This window comes from Anser cygnoides, chromosome 10, assembly GCF_040182565.1.
Source record: "Anser cygnoides isolate HZ-2024a breed goose chromosome 10, Taihu_goose_T2T_genome, whole genome shotgun sequence".
Classification (NCBI taxonomy): Eukaryota; Metazoa; Chordata; class Aves; order Anseriformes; family Anatidae; genus Anser; species Anser cygnoides.
The window spans coordinates 3,833,361-3,856,040 of NC_089882.1; the positions used below are offsets into that span (position 1 = coordinate 3,833,361).

At 41.9% G+C, this 22,680-nt stretch overlaps 1 long non-coding RNA gene across 2 annotated transcripts; it reads right to left on the minus strand.

The window, feature by feature from the left end:
- Window positions 1-768: 768 nt before the first annotated feature.
- Window positions 769-21,898, minus strand: LOC106036676 (uncharacterized). Of its 2 annotated transcripts, none has more exons than XR_001207556.3 (3): window positions 21,314-21,898; window positions 7,755-7,830; window positions 769-2,009 (listed from the first exon to the last, which is right to left on the minus strand). It is a non-coding gene; the product is annotated as an uncharacterized lncRNA (long non-coding RNA). The 2 variants fall into 2 exon arrangements; XR_007167120.2 differs by lacking the exon at window positions 21,314-21,898 and adding an exon at window positions 20,436-21,038.
- Between the last annotated feature and the right edge of the window lie 782 nt (window positions 21,899-22,680).

A 22,680-nucleotide genomic window follows, 5' to 3' on the forward strand; every position in this document is an offset into this window, starting at 1 on the left:
GCTTACTGAGGAACAGCTTAGCTACTGCTGTGATGGACACCATGGGATTCCTGAAGTGGATACAGCACGAGGGTAATCACACACCAACAGTGAGCTTAGAAGTCTGGAAGGTGCAGTGGTTTGTTATAACAAAAACATATCAGCATCCAAAAAGCTACCGATGCTTCCTGGCCTTTTGATGCATGTGATTTCTTTTAATATTAGTAATACTAGCACTTTTAAAAGGGCATATTTGTATTAAGTTGATAAATTAGAACAACTTTTGGAAGAAGCTGTTAAGGTTCAATGAATAAATCTATTTTTTTTTTTTTAATAACAGAGATGATTTATTTGATAGCCCAAAATGAATCATTCTGAACTACCACTTCCTATCATCTTAATCCGACTGTCCCACTTGAAGATTCAAGTTTTGTATATAAAAAACACTTCAGGAAATGTTTGTTGAAAAATGCCAGTGCACATTTAAACACTGGTTAGTCACCGAGCTGTTGGCAATCACCGTACCTTCTCCACAGAGAATTTGTAGATTGAAATAGCTTTTTATGATTTATAAAAATGAAATTTTATAACTGAAAACTTCTCAAATATTGCCTTAAGTGAAGACACGCCACAAACAAGATGGTATTTTAATGAGTCATTAAAACAAAGCAATAAATTCTTCTGAAGTTAAACTTATTGGGCATAAAGTGTGAACCTAAGAAAATTATTTTCTTAGGGGTCTGTGCCTGAGCAGGGACAGGAACAGCCCCGCAGGCACTCGGCCAGAGGGTTGGGCAGAGCAGTGCCCACTGCAGGGGGGAGCAGCCAAAAGAACAGCAGCAGTGGCCCAGGTGAAACGCTAACAAAAATACCACCTAGGCTCTTCAAGACTAATGAGTTAAGAGCAGGACTTTCACAAAAAAAAATGTTAGTGGAAGGTCTACCATTACAACAGGTATCAAGCAACCAAAATAACCATGCGTTTCAACATAAATGGTAAATAATAGTGCCTATTGCTATTGGTTGGAATGACACTTTTTTCATCTTGAATAACATGAATAATCAGGCTATTTCTATTAATCCCCACTTAAACCTCTATTAACAAAGCAAATATTGGCCATCATTGTTCATATGATTCCTGACATGGATGCGCTGTAAAAATAAAACACAAGGTTTATGACAGAAATGTGAAAATAATCATGGTTTGGTATTTAGATTAAATGTGTGGTGTAACACCTTACAACTGTACAAACAGAGATGCACTGATGTAATGTATGTTCTGGCTGAAGAAAAAATGAGTTATGATACTTTAATACAAAAACTCATTTTCATGTGAATTTTTATACATCTCAAACAGATTTAACCTTAGGTTGTTAGATTTTTAGATTTAATTCATTAGCTACATTATGTAGTGATACCACAGAATAATTTTCTTGTCAGGCCAGCCGCCCTCTTGCAACACTCTTAAAGGTACTTCGAAATCCAGTTTTCACGTTGAATATAAATCAGTCAATTCTGAGTTGGCCAAGGATGCACAAAATGGAATATTTAAAACTTCCCTTTTGCCGTGAGGCCAGGTGTCAGACCTCAGCGAGTGCTGCCGAGGGAATCAGCTTTGTTTCTACAGTATCTCATATAGGTTGTTACATCTACTGCTCCGCTTTTCCTGGGATGTTCTCGCCATGTCCTCAAAAGAGCAAAACAAGGGGCTACTAGATTATCCCGTTGGGCAGATCCCAAGCACACCAGGCTGTAGTGACTTGCTCAAGACTCTGGAGGAAACCTACAAAAAGCTGTTTAAGGGCCAGCCTCTGCCACGTGAGACTACCTCATCTTTTCCACAGCTTGTTCCCCTGATGGAAAGGTAGCGGAACATCAGGGAGTCCCCAGGGACAGACGTTTGCAGTGAGCTTGTGCTCAGGCTACAGGCGTAGCACGGAGCTCCGTGGGTCGGACTGCCTTCCTTCCTGCTCCTCGTACGGAGGAACACCTCATCAGGCCATCGTGAGATCCACTGTTTCATTTCACTCCTAAAATTAAGTATTTCAGATAGAAGAGAACTTTTAGCAGAAATGTATCCTCAGTACAAAATAACTTATTTCATAAGCTTTTTCATAAGATTCAGAAGATTAACTTTCCTACGTGTTATTTCAATGTATATTACTACAATCAAAAGACAATTTTGTTTTATGACAGTTATGATATATCTAAGTCAAAAACAAAAATAATTAGGTATGGCATATCACTTTAATTTCCTCCTATTCATAAATCAGATTGTTGTGCTTTGCAATACTACTTCCAAACTATTTTAATGTGCTTTGAATCTACCCTGGCTAGCCCTTCAGTTCTTTAAGAATACACACCTTTGTACATTTGAACACAACGTCATAAAGATGCTTGGCATTTCAACATGCATTTTTAATGCATTTTGTAAAATATATTTCTAAACCTAGAGATTAGCACAATGTTAATTGTGGCCTTACAATTTCTGCTGGAGATCTGCATATAGAAATAGGTCCACACTTTGTCATATCTTAATGCCTCCACTTACTCTATAAGCTGAGCTAGATTCATCAGTTAGGCATTCTCTGTAGAAAGAAACTCTTCATGAGTTACTAAAAGCTACAGATATTTTTACCACATCCTTAATTTTGTATCCATAATAAGGCCAGTAATTTCTCACTAAAAGTCACTGTTAAAAAAAAATCATGTTAGTATTCTAGTCCAAGTAACTCTATAAATATTTTGGGACCGAGAAAACATCTCTAGCTTACTAGAGTTTGAAAACATTTCCGGTAAGCAATTATTTTTAAGATTGTCAGTCCTAGCTCTGCCCTTTGAGACCTGTGCATATAGCATCTGATTATTGCAGTGGCACTTACTTAAATACCCAAGTAGAGTTTAGAAGAGGCACTTCTCCACACAGAAGTTGTCATGATTCAGCCTTGCAAGCTCTATTGTGGAAGAACTCCAATATAAATATCACAGTACTATGCTATGAATGCTCTATGACCTTACAAAAAAAGTATCTTATCAGTAGAAAGGTTATTAACTAATAGTATGAGTAGCATGAGTGTAGGTGCATCCTCAATTTTGGGACAGAAGGGCACTGATGGAGTTTACAATGTTAAGTGTTTAGAATGGAGAGAGAAAGTACTGGAGTCACAGCTGACAAAAGACTGAGTCTCTGAAAGACTGAAGGAAGGAATAATGAAGGCAGCCACTACACTGCAAGACTATGTTATCGCTGTACACAACATTTTAAGGCAACTAGTGACAAGCTTAACTCTTTTCTCCTACACCCCCATGAAAGCCTGTTCATCACTGCAGCACTGCCAGTAAAATGTCTCTGACTTGGTATTGCTGTATCTTGCAAGTGAGGAAAAAACTGCTACATTTCAAAGAGGAAAAAAATCCCAGTTTTGAAACCAGTTTAGAATAGAATGTATTTCCACGTTTGCAAAGCACTTTTCAAAGCAGAGCTGGAGTCTCAGCCACCCCCGCCGATGGGTTGTCCCAGAGCGAGGGAGCCTGCAAGCACCAGGAGGGTTTACGAGAACCAGACCCCAGCAGCTCTGGGAGCCCCAGGCGCTGGGACACCAGGGGGCTGGAGGTCACCGGCCTCCCCCACTCACTGCCAGTCACCCGCATGAGGCAGCTGGCAGAGAAGAATTTAATCAAAAGCAATATACAGCAATGCCCTCACTTTGATGATGGCAAATCCTATCAGGACAATTGTTTGTCAAACGCTGTCAGCGTCAGACACTGCTTCAGTCACTACAGACAGGCAAAGTCTGCAGGGAGGGTAATTTCTTTGCTGTTTAACAGCATTACTGAATGACTTCTTTTCACCTGCTCCCCATGTTCTCTCTGCTGGCTCCTACCCCTCTCGAGCCACAGGGTATAACAGTGGTCTGACCCAATGCAGCCATTCCCACGACTGTACCAAGTGACACGAGCCTTTCTTCCAGTTATTACCTCTCACTACAGCCTTGCTTTGTTCACCATCAGACCATCACAGTCACCAAAAAATACCGATATTAAGTAGAAAGAGTAATTGCCACCCCTATCGCAGGAGACATTGCCAAGCAGAACTCAGTTTCATTAAGAGTATTGATTGTGATTTATTTGTGCCTGGGAGAGATTACAGTTCCTGCCCCACACTGTATTATATGACCACTATATACTGATGTTTCAGAAAAGATTGATTGTATTTTCAGAAATGATTCATTAAAAGATCTTTTCAGACAAAAATCCCAAGAAACAGGTTTTGAATCCTTTAATAAAACACTAAGAAAGTGTTTTTGTTTTAGCAGCTTATGTCAAGTAAATACAACATGAATAAAATGTAAATTCACCCTCCAACTTTTTATTGTTCAGATAAGCATAAACTGGAAGGAGAAATGTGGAACTTTGTCCAGTTATTGCACAGTTCAACAAGATCCCAAAACTGGTTTTGAGTAACGGACTCTTTTGCAATTTGAATTCATTTTACCCTATAGTATGTCAGTCACGATAACTGGCTCTGCTGCGTTTATCCAGGATCAGTGATTCTCATACATTACTGAAAAAACACACTGTTGAACCTTCCAAGTAGTTCTCCGGTAAGTGTACCATGCTTCTCCAAAGGTAATAATTTACACACCGCTGCAAAATGCATTTACAAAACTAATCTTTTAAGGATGAGGAACCACTGAATTGAATACCAAAAGAGATTTATTCATATAGCTGCATGTTATGTATTATTGATGCTGAAGTTGCTATATCCTTGAGCAATAGTCAACTTCGTTCTACCACTGTCTTGACCCAAAACACAATTATTTGTTCGATTTTACTATTTCAATTGATCTCAAAGGAACCAGCCAGGTGTTAAGCAGCTTGTATGTGTGCTCTGCAGCTTAAATGACAACTTAAGTTTTAAATTATATATTATGTACAATATAAATCCAGGATACAAAAATAATACTGGATTTTATATTTGCATCTTCAGTAGATGGTTACTGTTACTGCTTTTTGCATCTAAAACAATAACAATTTAAAATACAGCTGCTGGTTCAGAGATGTGTTTGTCTTTCTCAACAACATTGAAGAAAATCCTTGATAAAAGGGTTTGAATCAGCTCCATCCAAGCATTTAAGAATTATTAAAAGTTGAAGATAGAATAGACTCTTTTGTCAGTTAATTAATCACTTAACAATATGACAGAAATAGTAACATCCTGAAATGATTAGAAACTGGCTTCAGAACAAAAGCACGTTTATATATAAGAGTCTAAGTATATGTGCATGAATATATAGTCATACATGCTTTTGTTGTGAAGCCACACAGACTCTATGTCTACCTGCCTCTAAGTAGTGTTCAAATCTTATATCTGAAGCAGCATTTCTTAGGAATGCTGGATTAGTCTGCCTGAGAGTTCAACTGTCGTTTCCTCTTTATTTTAGGTCTAAGTTATGGTAGCTTTTAACATAAATAAAACATCAGAAAAAAGAATGAATTGTCAACAATAAGTCTACCAATATTGGTTTTCTATAAAATCTTCTCCATTTAAACTCTGCTGGTAGGGATTAGGGAAAAGTATGGGGTTGGGAAGAGGGGACAGATGGCATCTGAGAGATGAGGAGAATCATAATCAACCTGCCAAGGTGACTCATAAAAGAGAAGTCCCTTACATTTAACTGGAAACAGGCTACGGTGCCACAGTTCAAAGGGGGAATTGCCACAGGAGTGGGACAATCCAAAAACCCAGTGGTGATCATAACAACACTGGAGATACTGTGTGATTTCAAAACATGGATAATGGTGGAGAGAAGCAAGAACGCTAAACTGTTTTATACAATAAAAGGAAGGAATGAACATCGTTCATTCTATGAGAGTGGAGAAAGGAAACTAATAACCACGGCATGAACCTTATGAAAACCTGATGAAAGTGTGCAACCAATTCTGGTCTTACCCAAGGGTTCTCTGAGCAGAATAGCTTACAGATCATTCTGCTGGTCTGTATCTAGAACTTTCCCTAAGCTGGAAAGCTGGAAATTGACCAATTAAATATCAAAAATCTAGATGACACAGTATTGTTTACTTGGGAGCCAGAGAGAGTATATAATTATGTAAACTGAGTGTAAACTATCTGAATGTAAATTGTTAACCGCAAGATTCTTGAACTTCTAATAAGGATATCAAATTGTTATAGCAAAATATATATATATATATATATATATAAAATTCCTATTCAGTGACACCTTACCTATCTCTAAAGTTAGCAGAGAAGCACATTCAGACAGATTCAGCTCAAGAAAAATTCACTCCTAGGGCACAAAAGATCCTCAGCATGACACTCCCTATGAATACAGGAAGCCCACTGGGACTTGAATAAGTTATAAAATCTCAAGCAAAGTAAGTTATCTTCCTTTTGCATGTAGATCCTTGGTCTTTTCATTTTAAATGGCCCACTATTATCTCAGGTGATAATTTGCTCCAATAATTACTGCATAAACCCATTTTATTATCACCTGAATTTACACAAAATTACCTAAAAACTAACAAGAGTTGGGGGCTTTATGTCTAATAAATTCATTGTTCACCTCCAGCTTAAACATTAAAACATCATCCTTGTAGGGGATCACAGGGAACTTCAAGTACTGAAGATCTTTGCAGATGATATGAGAGTTAAAGTCAGCTTCTGTAACAGGAAAACTAAATTGCCTTGCTATCTCAGAGCCACGGTGTGCAGCCAAACTCTGCCAACAAGGGGTAGGTGGGTCCACATTAAGCTTAGAGCAATAAGTTCCCCAGGCCACGAAGAGGGTTATATGCACTCTCTCCATAATGATAAATAAGCTGCAGAGCCAATGGAAGTCAGTCACATCCCATGGAGTCATTATAGCAATGCTGTGGCCTTCTTCAGTTTTATGTCTTACAGTAAAATATAGATATCCACGTTAGACCTCTCCAGGGACGAAAAGCACAGTTTGGGAAGGAGTCAGCTATCTGGTTGTTTGCCATTAAAGCCAGAACACAATAACCGCATTTAAAACCTGAAATTAAATCTCATCCAACTACATGCATTAATCTTCCCAGGAAAACATCAATCTATTTAATGATAATCATTCAGAATATGAAGCAAAAATAAAGTAGAATAACTCAGGAGGCTCTGACGTTACATGGTAACTTCAAAGGTAGTGTCAGCACACCTTGCAGCTTTGACGAGGTGCTTTCAATTAGGCACCTTGGGAAAAGCTACGTGCGCCGCATCAATCAGCCCAAAACAAAGCAGTACCTGTGCCTCACACAATAGAAGAATAACTTGTATTATGCCAGGGAATTTAATGAGCTATGACTCCAAATCCCCGACAGGGAGTAACTCTACTTTATTGTTTATCCTCTGCACTGCCTAAGCCTCTCCGCACAGGCTCTACCCAAGCACCACCACCCTGGTGGCGGCGCCCCTTCGGCAGCGGGCTGCTGGCCGCATGGCGCTGCCCAGATATTGGCCCTGCCCCGTCCCCTGGGAGCGAGTTATCAGCTCCTGTATCCACTTGACGTTACGCAATTAAGCTCCCTTTGAATACCTAATTTTTGTGAAAGCTAATTACCATACTTATTGCTACTTGAGATTAGCAAGGGAATGTAGAGAGAAGTTTAATGTTGTTGTATCTCTATAACTAAAATAGCTCTAGAAATAAATTCACAGTACACAGTTTCTAGCTCATTAAATATAGTCATCCTATTTTGTGCCCACAAATACCTCTATTATTCAGCTTGAAGGATCTCACCGTTGATGTTGTTGTTGCTTATGCTGTGATAGCAAGCTGGAAACCAGTCACGGACGGGACTGTGCTAAGCTTTCGGCTGAGAAAACAAAACAAAGAGACGTAAGCTTTTTAATGTGATAGGTTGTCTGCGCTTAAAAGATGCATTAGAATGTTTTGTTAAATCCCCTTTAGTTTGCATACACAGTTAATTTGCTGGTATAAGTTATGTTTATTCTTACGAAAAGTTTGAGCACCATTTGTTACCCATACATTACGTTTGTCACCGCAAGCACACAGTTACTTCTTTAACTGCCAGTGCGTTATACTGGGAGAACGTTCAAACATAGACCAAATGTACGTGTTTCTCTATCAGTCATCGTGTGCCCAGCACACTAACACCCAAACACTTCAGAAAGATGGACTTACTTATGCTCACAGAATGTTTCTGAGGAGCAAACCACTACTATCCCTGCTTTTCACCTGGGAAAAAGCCCCAAAAAGAGAGACAGATTTTCCCTGTCTGTGACAGGAGGGAATTTAAAGGGGATTAAATATAAATGTCAAAAGCAAGTAGAGTCCAGCGTTTCAACCGCATGATCACTGTTTGCTCACAAAAGCAACCATGAATTGCACCACATGGTGACTGAGGTGACAAGTGAAATAAAGCAGCATTGGATGGGAAGTGAAATGGGATATTTCAGCCCATAAATAAAGACACCCGTTGTGCAGTTTTAAAACCCTGAAAAATAGTTAAAATTTAAAGAAAATTTCTACTTTCTAGAGGCATGCCTGAGGATGCACACGGGAGAGCAAAGTGGGTGCCAATCTGATGCGGGAGGGTTTGCTCCCTGGGTAAGGCAGGTGAAGAAATGCCAGCAGCAGTGCTGTGAGCTTCACTTGGGACGGCTCAGGGGCAGACCAGCCAGAGAGGAAGACCTTGCAGTGAGAGGTAAGGCAGAAGAGATCAGCTCTGATGGTTTTCCACAGAAAAGTGAGATTGGCAGAGAGCAGAATTTGTAACTTCCCAGAGATAAAATCTGGATTCTAATAGGAATTAATGTGAATGCAAATAAAACAAAGCATAGTTAGCTGTAAATAAGGTTTCAATACTATTTGCATTATACAGACGACCTAGATATTTTATTATGTAACAGTCTTAATACTGCTTTCTGGGGCAAACAATACAGACCAATTACAACCAAACAAGTACAGCTGAATTTTCTTGAGTACCGAAAGACACAAGTTATTTACATTTGTCCCCTGCAGATGTGCTATAACAGTCGGCAGATGTTAGTGCTCATAAACGACTTCTAGAAAACCTCCATCACCCCACAAAAAAAGTAATAATCACTAGAACACTGATGGTTTTCTTCCATAATGGATTTCATGCCTATTTAAGATATGTATTTTTCATTGTTATACCCAGAAGGAGTCCAATAACAGTCTAGCACTCAACCTTTCATGGACAGAAGCAGAGAGCAGTTTCTACCTACTGCTGACAGTGCCACAAAGTCTTTGTTTTTCTCTACTAGGATGCTGAGAAATGTTTTTGTAAGTAAATTCAGCCTTTAGCTACCACGAACCTATGACACATTAGAGAACATTTTGAAAAGATCTGTGCCAAAAAAAAAAGTAAATCAAATTATGCTCTCAGGACTGCTCTGTGTATCTGGGCAGTGGGAGGCACCATGCACTCCCTCGGAGGCTGGCATCCTCACGGCAGGTCCCAGGAGACATGCCCGTCCACTCGGCATCCACAGCCAGGAGTCCCTTTGAAGTGGGATCAGCACGTTTTCCTCTTTGAATTATGTAAGCAGCATTTATCCTGCTCATCAGAAACAGCCAAAGATGACAGCGATGCTGCAAGCATGAAAGCCCTGCAGGTGTTTAAATCCTCCCAAAAGCCTGTTTTAAGAGCGTGGTATCCTACAGGACCCTGCTCTTGTAGAAGTGCGTGCAAACCTCGATGTTCAGCCAGTAAGTGCCTGCAGGAGCGGGGCCGCCCCACTTCTGACCTGCTGTCACCTGGAAGGAAACATGCGTCATTCACGGGGGAAATTCCTCTCCCTGCGTGCTGTGGTGCACAATTAAATTAGGAAGTATTTGTTCCATGACTGACATATTTTCTCATGCCAAGATTTACTTCGAGTGAACTAGAAGCCAGGTCCCTTTGATTTCTTCCCCAATAACAATCTAAAGCATAGATAATTAATGAAGACAGGAGGTTATTTTAATTATACATTGTTTTAACTACAAGGGAGTTAAACTTGGAAGAAAATGAGAAAAGCATACCAACTCGCACTCTCCAATGCAGACTGAAACCCTATGGGCCTTCTGCTCAGATACCGAAGCCAGGTTTTGGCTGTAAAGAGGATGTGGACTCAGAAAGCGACGACCTCTGTCACTTTGGGCACTCTGAGCACAGAGCTCTTCTGGCTTCTGCTAGAGCTCCTTTACAAGGAGCAGCAGAACTACTGCTGACGGGGCAGGGAGGTGTCTGATTTTGTCCAGGATTTAGTCTTAGATTTTTGCAAACTCTAAAAGTGGCTTTGGAGAATCCTCTCTCCATGTAGGTGGGGAAGCCTGTTTTACAGGCAGGGAAACTGAGGCACAGGAGGGATTCAGGAGCTTTATCACCTCAGACTTTTTATTAAATGAATTCTCCGTAGAGACAGTAATTACCGGACTTTACATTTATTACTAATTTATTTGCACAGCAAAGCAGTGCACATCTGCAGACCTGGAATTAGAACATGCTCTTTGTGGAAGAAACCTGTGAAAAGCAGCAAAACTGCACAGGTTTAAAACTCTCAAATGGCCTCCAAGCTACAGCCCAAGAATCCTTGTCACTACCTGGCGAGTATCACATCCAAAGTGAACACGTACCATCGCAGGCAGGAGAGCTGAGAAATCTGAAGATTTTGTATAAATTACTTGCCTATTTTACCTCTGCAGAAACATTGATATTTGTAGATCCTCACTGTGTAAACAACACGATGACATTTGTGGAGGCACAGCCACCCTGTCTCCTGGCCTCCTGCAGCACACGAGCACCAAGCACACACACATCTCTGCTGTCTGTTCCACCAGCACCCTGGGGAGATGTTTAGGCCTCTTTTGCCATGCAAAGAGTTGAGAATTTCAGCTAACAGAGCTTCCTTGTAGAATAAATTCCTGAAGAAAAAAAGAGGTTCTAGAAATTCTGTGGGGCACCCTTTGACTAGGTATAAGAGGGATCTTTTTTATCTTAATGTGTTGTGGTTCTTTTTTTTCAGAAAAGAATATTTGTTATCAATCATGAGAGATACAATTTCTATGATTTCCCTGAAGAAAGAAGAGCAGGTGCTAATCTAACAATGAATATCATACTGAGCCAGGAGAATTCATACCCATTCATGAATTTGCATAGGGTAACTGTGAGTATTGGTGAATAACAATGAGAAAAATTTGTTTAAGTACCATTTGAAGGGCTCAGTGTTGTCTCAGCAGGCAGGAGCCTTACACGTCCTGTAGCACAGCCAGTTTGAAGCAATGTGAGTAGCACTGAACCATATTTTGTAATTACAGACTAACAGAATTCATAATAGCATTTAGTTACCCGCAGTATGTCAACCCCCTAGCACATTGGTTAAAGACTAAGTCATACAAACGTACTGTTGATCTTACTTTCATGCAATGTAACCGCTCACCCTCCTCGACACGAGGCACTCAGGTGTCTCGGTTATGTCCCTGATGCAGTTCCACCCTTAGAGCTTGGCTCCGGATTCACATCTCCCTCTTGAGGCACATGCACACACACAAACGGCCGCAGGTGATGCCGGTTTGTAACAAAGGAACTAGAGAATAAAAAACTTTCAGAATATGAGTTATGTTCCTTATACAACACACCAAGAATTTTATAGGCATGTGTCTCAAATAACCTAGGATAGTCATAAAGATGGCAAGTACAGTTTCACTGACACAGCAGAGACAGAAGAATTAAAAAGTCAAAGTAAATTCCATCATGACACCTCTAGAATCATTTCTTCCTCTTTTCAATTAATTTTGAACAAAACCTCTTATAGGAGATGTAACTAGTTATTTTCAACTCCTACAGGATTTGCCATTCTGAAACTTATCTATAATGGAAAGGTTTCTACGTTCAATGCCAAGAGGCAGTCGGTTCTTTCACAAGGAATTTGAAGAATGATCACAATAAATCAATGAAAGGGTCAATATAAACACGGGGAGAGACGGGGAAGCTGTCTGTACCAAACAGCAGTGAACTGTAAAACTCGGGGTGCCGAGCTGCTTGTCAAGAATGCTTAATCTGAAAACAGAAGTTACTAGAAAATGCATCCCCTATGCTTTCAAACCCTGGTGAAAGTCAGAATCCATGGCTTACTTCACCAACAGCTCCCGAACACAGAGCAGGGCAGCAGCTGACCACAGTATCTTTCCTCCAAGCTCCCAGTTCAAGCTCACAACAGGTTCACATGCAAGCAAGAAACCCGCTGTACTCTACAGACATGAGATTTTACTAAAAATATGCCGGGTAAGCTGACTGTATGGAAGAGTTACCCATTGCCTTGCCACAGCCTTTGTGGGAATTCATTTCTCATCAAGCTCCCCAAAGCCACGAGAATCGCAGGGTGAGGGCTCCTGCACCAGGCAGAGCCTCGCCGCACGTGGGGCGTGCAGGATGTGTGATGGGCTTTCGAGGGGCGGCAGGGGGCACATCCACAGCCACTGGTATCAGCGCCTGGATTACAGTGGCGCTAAGAGACCACAACTGAAATCAAAAAAACCCATTGTTTGAGACTTAACGGGTGACCGTGCATCCATATTATAAGGAAAATCTATTTTGAAGAGTTTACAACATAAAAGTACAACTAAAGAAAATAACAGCATCCATTTCACAGAGCCTAAGGAAAAGAATACAGAAGGATGACGATCCAAGCACGCAGCTTGCTAGATTTCACCTGAAGCGCTCTGACCACAGGGGCAGGCTGGCACACAGCTGGGGGCGAGCCCTGGCTGCTCCAAGTCCAGTGCCGTAGATGCAGAGCAGCAGGTGATGCTTTGCTGGAAAACACAAAGTCAAAAAGCAATATCTACAAGAATAGCTTGAATTCCTTTCCCAGCTTGCAATTCACAGAACTCTATTGGGTAGGAATTAAGCAAGACGCATTCTTCCAGTCCTCTTTCAATACAATTTTCCACTGTAGCCATGAAAAGCAATTTATTCCCATCTCCAGGGAGCTACACAAACTGCAGTCTCTCCACTGGTCCTGTGCTTCTCTGGAGCATGCAGCCACTTCATTTTCTTCTCTGTTTTTATTTTTTCCTGGCAATCTTTGGGAACCCCCAGCAAACCAACAAGTAAAAGCAGACAGTGCACAGAAGTAGGGACCCGGTCCTGGCACAAACCCTTGCTCAAACAAGCCACCATCACAATAGCCTCTCGGAAGGGCCACCAAAACTGGCAGTGCACTTATTCAGGAAAGGGATAAGAGTTAATGCACCCAGAGCCAGGCAGCTCTGATGTGATGCACAGTTAGTACATCCGCTGCTTTCAGACTCGCTGCAAGATCTCTCCTAACAATACTCTGTATTTACAGAGCTGCTGAGCCAAGAGCCCTGGTGTGCTGACAACTTACAGACAGCTGATCAGCTACAGCTCTCAACCCCCTTGTAAGACTGTATGTGAAAGGAGAGTAATAGCACACAGCAAATTCAGTGAGAACCAATTAAGCAATTTGCCCAGGCACATCCCAAGGGAGAGGCGTGCTCAGGAGCTCACCTCACACCTTTTCACCATCATCCTCATGCATCTGCAGCAAGGCCTCAGCATCTGGCTGTAGGAAGCCACTACAGCAATCCTGGAAGCCAGTTCTCTCCCCTACAATTATATACAGAAGGATGAATATCTGCATAATAAGGGAAAGATTCAGCATTTCCTAGGCATCAAAGGAAAACAAGCCTGCTGGCTTAGACTTCGTCCCATTCACAAATCCCATTGAAATAGCAGATCTGGCTGATTACAAGATCTGAAGAGATGAAGAAAATTCATTCAACAAACATCAGAAGCATTTGCTATTTGCCAGAGATGTTTGGCACCACAATCAACTATTTGTTAGTCCCTCCTAAATGATTTTCTCATCATTTCAATAAGGGCCATAAATCTCTCCTTTACGGCAATTCAGAGTCTGCTATATTAATTTATTTTGATCTGATTGCAAATACGGAAAGCCAGTGAAACTAGAAGCGCTGTAAGAATCTATTACTGCAGCAAGCCATGTAAATGAACACACTGCTATGCATATATACAGTACTTAAATTATTTTCTTTGCCATCTGTGACAATGACTTTACAATCTGGCATTTTAAACAGGTATAGATTTATATGGGCTTTCTGGTTAACATTTCAGATCTATTCTCTAAACGCAAAGTTTTCTTTCTCCAGTGACAGCAATACCATACTCCTATCACACGGGTTCTTGCTCTTAGCATTTATCATTTTTCATGTTCCTTGATGCAAATGGGAAAGAGCTGGCAAGAATGATGAAAGGTTCATAGGCATTTGCTACTGTCAAAAAAAAAAAAAACACATTTATTTTATTGCCACAGGACCCTCCACCCTCAGATCCTCCGAGATCATAGGGGATGTCAGACTGTACGTGGCACAACATAACGCGATGTCAAAGCAGCCTGCACTCAGAATAAATCACACTGGGCAAGCATAACTGGAAGCCACCCAGAAAGGACCACTCTGAAGAAATAGGAGAAGGCTCACATGCATGTACAAAGCATACCAGTGTTTCATGGAAGTAACGGGTGGTAAATATCTTGACTGCAAGCCAGGAGCTTTCTAATCAATTCAGTTTATTGTTTAGGAAACTACCCCTTAAACTCCCTGCTCTTGTGAGCCACACATTTGGTTTGGGTTAACAGAGCCAAACAAGTGAGTAGATGGCTGCAAAATTTCTGTGCAGAGAAAGTTACTGAAACCTGACCTAGCAGAGTGCTGGGGAGGGGTGGTAGTAAATATTTAACATTTGTTTGGTATTTCCTCTAACACACAAAAGAGCCAAACATGCACTAGCTACATTTTCTTGAAGGACCTTCACTTCAAGTTCCCTCCCAGTCTCAGCTAGCACACCAATATATGAGGTTTCTTACAATAAGATCTAAAGGATCTTGTTATCTGCTTGCAGATGCTCTAGCAGACAATAAAAGTAATGAATTAATATATGTGGCAGCCACTCATTCCTTCTCCTTCTGACTTCTGAAATCCTTCTGGAAGCCCCAAAGCACTGAATATCATTTCCCTGATGTCACTGACAAAATTGTATGCGTGGCAAAACTAATTCATCTTGAAGCTTGTACCTTTCCAGGCATGTCAGGGGAAGCTTCTTGCATTAATAAAAAAATCACCCCCGCCTATAATGCATGTCTACTTTTTTTTCCCTTACAAAAGAAATCCAGAAAAAAAAATATTTTCCCTCATAGGATATATGGTCCTGTAACCCATAATATATTTCACTATCAGGAATTACTCAGAAGTAATAAGAAAATACATTGATCTTGACAGAAATATTTTTCTAATTGCAGTTGAAATAGTCAATATTTTTTAATAAGTGCTTTGGTTTTAAGGTCATTTTAATACACTTACTCTTTACAGAAAGTCACCTAAGGATTACAGAAATGCAGAAATTGCTTCCGATCTCACCTCATTCATCTCATGCGTCTTGTTTATTTACATCTTTAATTGCATCATCAGCATTTTGCCATGTGCTCCTGCCTTCCTGCACATAGGATGGATCCCTTTTACTTAATGAGCATGTATTTAATATTTTGTGTTCGCCTATTTTTCAGCATGTCTGAGGCCTTATCTCCTGCATACTGTCCAAACACTACTCTGAATAAAGAATTTTTCATTTCCTTTGGGCTTTTCTTTGCTGTTTGTCACTATCTGAGTGCTTCACAACATTAATTAAACTGACAAGGTAAGGCAGCAGCATTATCTCCAGTTTACACACGGGGTACTGAGGCACAGAGAAGTTAAAGTCAAAACTGAAGCTAGCCAGAAACTTTATAAAAGCATTTTAGTTCAAATAAAAAGTAAATAAATAAATAAAGCATTACCTTTAAGCAAAACATTTAAAGGAAAACTAAACAAGAAGCCTAAACAAGAAGCACAGGCTCAGGGCAAACAAGGTTCAGAGTGAAAAGATGGTCGTTCCAGTCTAAACAGAAAATATTGCATTTCCATTGAGCAGATAAGCCAAATATGACTAAGGGTCATTGCTTTCTTTGTTTTGTTCCCCACACACAAAGATTTATCAGAACAAACTTAATAAAAAATTCCCCAAATGATGGGTAAGTGTAGGTGTCTTGTGTCTGCAAGCAACAAAGGTATTTCTGAACGCTTTGCTGTCTGTGATCTCCTCTTGACAAGACCGTGCTACATGACTTAGTCCAGGTATGTGCCTGGGTCTGATCTTCTGAAAGTACAGATTCTCAAAGTAATTTATAGACTTAATTATGACAAAATATAAAGGTAAAAGCCTTTAAAATGCTTACAGAAAGTGACGGTTTAGGGACTCACAAATTCCCAAAGATGTCATAATAAGATGAAAGTATTATCAGAAAAATTGTTATCCTTAACCTTATAATCAGTTTCAAAATCCCCTACTTCTTTTCCTGCAATAAACTGCTATGAAAAAGTAGCAAGTTACCAATTACAAAAATAAGTCTTAACTAAATCCCTTCACAGCATGTCAATTGTGCAAATATTTTAACAGCTAATAGCAAACTCCACAGCAATACAAATATATTTATTAATTTCAATCATTCACGCCAGGGAGGTACAAGTAAGGGCACTATCATTTAGGGCTGTAATTAATCATCCTGGACATTTCATTGTCAGTGAACATAAATCAAGAAGCAAATGTTTCTCCTATCTGAGTGATATGTAACCAGCATTAACACAGTGACAAAATCTAACGCTTGTCGGTAGCTGATACATATTTTATCTACCTTTGACACCTAAGATGCAGGGCTGTTTCACATGAGTGCCCTCCACCACTGAATTTATTTTCTGGATGTAGAACACATCCTTTAGAAATATTACCAGAGTATAACAACAATGCTGAAGAAAGAGATAGCCAAACACCAGGATTTAAAGTTTCTGGAAGTAGAAGGAAACAATCTTATACATCTACACAACTGAGGCATAACAAACATTAAAAATAAGGACAAACGCCCATTTGCAGGGCAACGTGAGGATGTGTGGCTTTGTTAAATATCCATTAACAGAAACAAACTGACTTTATAGCCCAATCCTTAAATACTTCAAGACTGTGGAGAGCAGAAGCTTCACAACGTCTGGTCCCTGCAGAGGGGAGGAACGCAGAGCTCCTGGCTCCAGCTCTCACCCCCCAGCAGTGGGATTCCGGGTTAAATCTCCGGCCCTTGCTGGGACCAGGCACTCCACCCTGAAGCAGAAAGCTGCCCTCTACCATAATGCCACAGAGTCTAACACTTCCCTAAATCCCTCTGCCTAACCCTGTATTTCTGATTAGGGAAATCTCTTAGAGGAGGGGCAACCCCTTCATTTGATTGCAGACGGGGAAGGGGTTGCAGAGTTTGCAAGTCACAAGCTCAGGAAGGCTTTTCCCCAGCTTCACACTCGTTAAGCTCACTGCAGCCACATGTGTGTGTGCTACAGGTCTGATGTTTCCAGTTACTCTGGAGTGCAAGATAGAGATAACACCTCCCTGAAAGTGGTGTTGCCACAGATCAGCTACATGATTCTGCCAGAGGAACACAGCTCTGCTTTGAGCCAGGGAAGAACGTGCTTCCAGCTCAGAGGGCATTGAGTTCGGTCCTCAAATCACAGCCTTCACATGCAAGAAAGTTCTCGTAGCTGTGCAGGAAAAGTACAAACTAGGTTTCAAGCACTGCTTAAAAAGGGGGGAAACCTGTAGAAGTGAAGCTAATTATCAAAAAAATTATAAGAATTCTTACAAAGCCTCCATAGTCAGGCTGCCAGTGCAATTTGGCACGTAAATCTGGAAGCACTGAAAGCAGTGTATTTTTAGATGCTTTTTGTTCAAGTTTTTCCAGCTCCCACAGTTCTCAGAAGAACAGGTATCTTCCACTTTGAAAAGTAACAATAATCACCGAACTCATGGGGACAGTTAAACCAGAGAGGCAGGAAGCTGAGTTCAGGCTGACACCGTTTTCCACCCGAGCCCCCAGCATCCACCACAGCGTGCACCCGGACCCATCCTGCGGGACCCACGGTGCTTTGGCTCACACCATCCCCCGGGCACAGCAGCAGCCATCAGGAGGTGACCACCTGAGAACCACAGACACAAGCAAGAGCCTCCAGCTCTCCGAGCCATCGCTGCAACTGAAACCGAAGTCACTGCCACCCACAGCCCACCAGAAAGCTGCCCCACCGCCCGCCCAGCTGCCTCCCCCCACTACAGAGGGAGCCCCCTTCAGGAATCACAGCCAGGTCCACCCAGCACAGGGAGGAGGGCGCCTTAAATCTTCCCCAGACAAGGATGAAGGATCTCATCAGAGCCACCCCGCATAAACCTTGCCGAGCTGGTGAACTGAATCCAGTTTTACTGACTGCAGAGATTTAAGTTCTGTGAAATACATTGAGGTGTTTAGGGAGCTGAAGAACTCGCTCATTTCAGTTCATAATTAAGTAAAGCAGAGAATAATACAATTACCATATAATGCCTTTTTTTTAAAGCAAAAAACCTCAGCAGTGCATTGGCCTGGCTGTGAGCTGCTGGACTCAGACACTGCTGGGGCTAACAGCAGGGGCAGCCCTCGTTCTGTTACCTCACCTGCAGGCCACTGTTCAAGGCTGCTGAAGACATCGCTAATCCCTTGGCACTGCAATCCTGCCGGCAACGTGTGACTGAAACAGTTCTTAGCCTACTGTTCTCAGCCTATTTCAGATCTTACATCCAAACTCAAACCTAAATATACTGATCACAATCTCTTGCATAAAAAAATATTTCTTATTTAATCACACAATTCTATCAGCAATATGTAGAACAGAAATATACATACAGCTGTATGACTAACAGTAATGCAAGCACTGAGGTGGAATTTTGCCCACAGGCAGGAACTACAAATCCAGGCCTGAGATAATCCATTTGTAAAACACTAAGCATACAACACATGCTCTCAGCTTTTCATGGAAGCATTCTTCTCCAAAGCACAATTTACATTTAAATTCGTATGGTATGGAATCAAATACTAAAAATAAGTGTCAAGGTTTTCTTCACTGAATTGTTCCTTAATTAGATTCAAGTGTTTTGTCTAACCATTTCAAATTCTTTGTGCTTTCTGGAAAAAAAAAAAAAGGCAAATTTTCTTTAATTATTCATGATATCTATTGACTGAGAAATGCCTTGAATTGGTCCTGTTAGGAAAACAAGGACAGGCTGTTCACATTTACCTGCTGGGACACAGAACATGAAAGGAAAGACACCCTTCCTGAAGCGGAAGCCACCAGGTGGCTGTGAGGAAGCCCAGCACAAACACGAACCACACCAGGCCCAATTCTGCTGGGCTCCGTCCCAGCCCAGAGGGAACAGGGCAGCGAGGACCCCCCTGCGTGGGGCATCCCCCAGAGCGGGGCTGGAGGCAGGCCCCTCACCAGCCTTGGCTCAGTCACATCTCTTGGCATCAGCCCCGAGGACTTACAGACCGGGCGGGGAGAAGCCTGCACGTAGCCCGCTCCAGGGGCGGCAGCAGGGATGCTCCTCAGCTCTGTGGTCCAAAACGATCCAAGCCACCAGGGTTCAAAAAATGTTTTTGCAGGGATAGGTGGGGAGCAGGTGTCTTATTTTTTCTTGCCACAGACGGTTTTGTATTCGCACGATGAAGAAATGAATATTTTAAGTGATACAGAAAACCAATGCTTTGTCTTGGCAAAAGCCGTAAGAATAAAGTTAAGTGACTAACTTCTTCACAGTAAATGCAAAAGTACAGCTAAGTAATAAGGTTTCATGCAGGAGCCACACACAGCCCCCAGTGGCTGCACTTGAAAATTGCTCAAGTTAACGAAGCACTTAACAGCACAACCTGAATTCCCTTACTGCTGTTGCAGTGGTAGCACTGCAAATGATCAGGAATCAAACATCGCACCCACCAAGCTCAGATGCGGCTTCAAGCCATTTCAAGCCCAGATGTTTTAAGATCTCCCAGACTGATCAGATTCATTTTTAATTCAGAAAAAAGCATCTCCGCACCTGGGTTTTATATCCCATTATGCTTCTGGAACAACTTAAGACTGCAGTTTTAGCCAAGTTATCCTGCCAAACAGAGTCTGGTGTAATCCCATTCCTGCTGATAGCATTACACAGAGAAATTTAAATCATCACATCTCATTAGAGTTAAACGCGCTGCTAATTTGTGAAATATTTTGCCTGACCTGTCAAATTAAGTGACTACCTTCGTGTTCTTTCTTCTTTTTAGCATGATAACTAATTCAAACTCATTTATTCCACTTCATTAAAACTAAAAGTTGATCTGAAAAACAATAGCTGCTAAAGCTTATATTAGATCAAGCATCACCTTCCCAGTGAAGCAGTCAAATGGCAGCCCAAGTCAGAATGTCATTTATTTCCAAATAATTATTGCCACCGCTGGCCATTGCTGATTTAGTTCTCAGCTGCTTTGCACGCACCTTTTTCTCGTTCGCACTCCTGACCTGCCAGGCCTTGCTCGGCAGCCTGGCAGGTCCTTGTGGTGCTGCTTGGCCACAGGGACACACAGCACACCGGCCAGCCACACCGCGAGCCGCTACAAAGGAGCATTCCCTTTAGCTGACACCCTCAGGCAGCCACAGAGGCACCTCAGCTGAAGGGATGCCCAGCTTCCCCTGCAGAGACAACTAAGGGGCTCAGCCTCGGGCACCAGCAGCTCTGGACGTGCAACTCTGTGCTAAATTCAGGCTTGGCACAGGGCAGAAACTGAAGCCACCAGGAGCTGTTACGATTGCGTTTCCTCATTCCAGCCACTGGTCCCCATTCAGTCCCACAACTTCCAACATTCAAGAAGGAGTAAAAGAACCATAAAATACTAATGACAGATTTCAAGAAGACTCAGCAAACTACTACCCTAAATTAAGTGCTGCGAAGGTGAAATGTATAAAAAGACACTGGGTTTTCTTGGCAGAAGCACAGACTCTCTCTCTCAACCAGAAAAATGATGGTTAAGTGAAGGACCTTAGCCTTTCTCTTATATTTACCATTACAGCATTAATTCACACATCTATATCTTCAGTCCAAATTCCCACCTAACAAGGTTTATCAAATTATTAAAGCTCTAATTACCAAGAAAGAAGAAAAGTTTAAGTCCTCTTTTGTTTTCCCTTCACTAAAGGACAAACTACAACCACATAGCTGCTAGCATAGGTAACAAAAGCAACCAAATATTGGACAACAATACAGAAAGGAAAATTCAGAGGGTAACTAAGTTAAATGCTTTCATTCAGCTTGGGTCAGATAAAATCCATCCCTAGCACTCGGGTAAGCAATGATACAGCCTTAGGGCCTTAGCTACCTCTGGAAGCCTGCTCAGGAGCCCCAGCTGCAAAGAAAAATCAAACAACACCCCCCTGCTGAGACAGGGCAAAACCAGCAGGCCGTGGGACATTATATATATCAGCCAGCTCAGCCTCGGCTTCTGGAATAGCTAGGAAAAATCAGCTAACAAGCCTCCAGCAAAAACAAGGGATGAGCAACAGCTGACATGGCTTTGTTGCAAACAAACCACATTGAGCCCACCTGGCCTCCTTCTGCGGCCAGGCAGTAGGACAGGTGGGCAGAGCAGCTGTGACGGGGACCTTGACCCTGTTCCACATCATGTTGTTACAGGCGAGCAGCAGGAACCTGTCTTCAGGACACACAAAGAGCAATTACGAGCAGCCCACTGCCAATGTGCAAGCACCTGTCAGAAGAAGCCTGCAGGGTTTGCAAAGCATCCACCACTACTCCACGTTTTCACTAGCGATTTGGGTGATGGAACAGAGAGTATGCTTATTAAATCTCCCAATGGTAGCAGGCTAAGAGAGACTGCAAATACATTGAAAGACAAGATCAGAATTCAAAGTGACCTTGCCAAAGATGAAAAGCAGCCTGAAGGGAGGGGAAAAAGAAAGAAAAAAAATAAAGAAAAAAAAAAGAAAAGAAAAAAAAAGAGAGAGAAAAAACATGAAAAACATAAAATTCAATCAAAATGATTGCAAAATCCTCCATTTAGAGTCTCATAAAATAGAAATACAGAATAAGGAACATAAGAGTAAGGTTAAGTAGCAGTGCTGCAGAAAAGGTCTTGGGATCACTGTGGACCACAAACGAGACAAGAGACAGCAGTACCAGTACCGGGGAAGAACAATCAAAGGTGCTGACTGCGGGCACAGGAGCTCTGCGTGGAGGGGCTGCAGGAAGCATTCCTCCCTGTCTGCACGCACGAGACCTGGGGGCTCAGCTGGGCTCAGCTCAGCACCTCGCTAACAGGAGAGGCTTCGTGCCAGGAGGATGCTCCTGGGTGGTGCTCCTCCATCCTGCTGTGCACCCAGAGGTGGCCCCCATGGGGGCGAGGGGACAGGGGCACCCTTGCTCTCACCACAGTGCTGGTACCCAGGCAGCCCCAGAGGGGACAAATCCTGCTAAATGCTGGCCAACAGGGCAGGAAACCCATGCTCGCCCCAAGCAGATGGCGTTGCATCCTCCAAGTCTGATAACCCCGAGGCTGTCCCAGCAGTGCTCCTCTTTCTGGGTGGATTCTTTTCCCGTATGCTATGCTAGAGTCCGTGCACAAGCCTGTAGCAGCCTAAATTTTCCCAGTTTCCACCTCTATCACAAAAGCTGTTGGTTAAAATAACTTCTACCTCTCAGGAAATAAGCTGTGCAGCCACTGTCATTAGC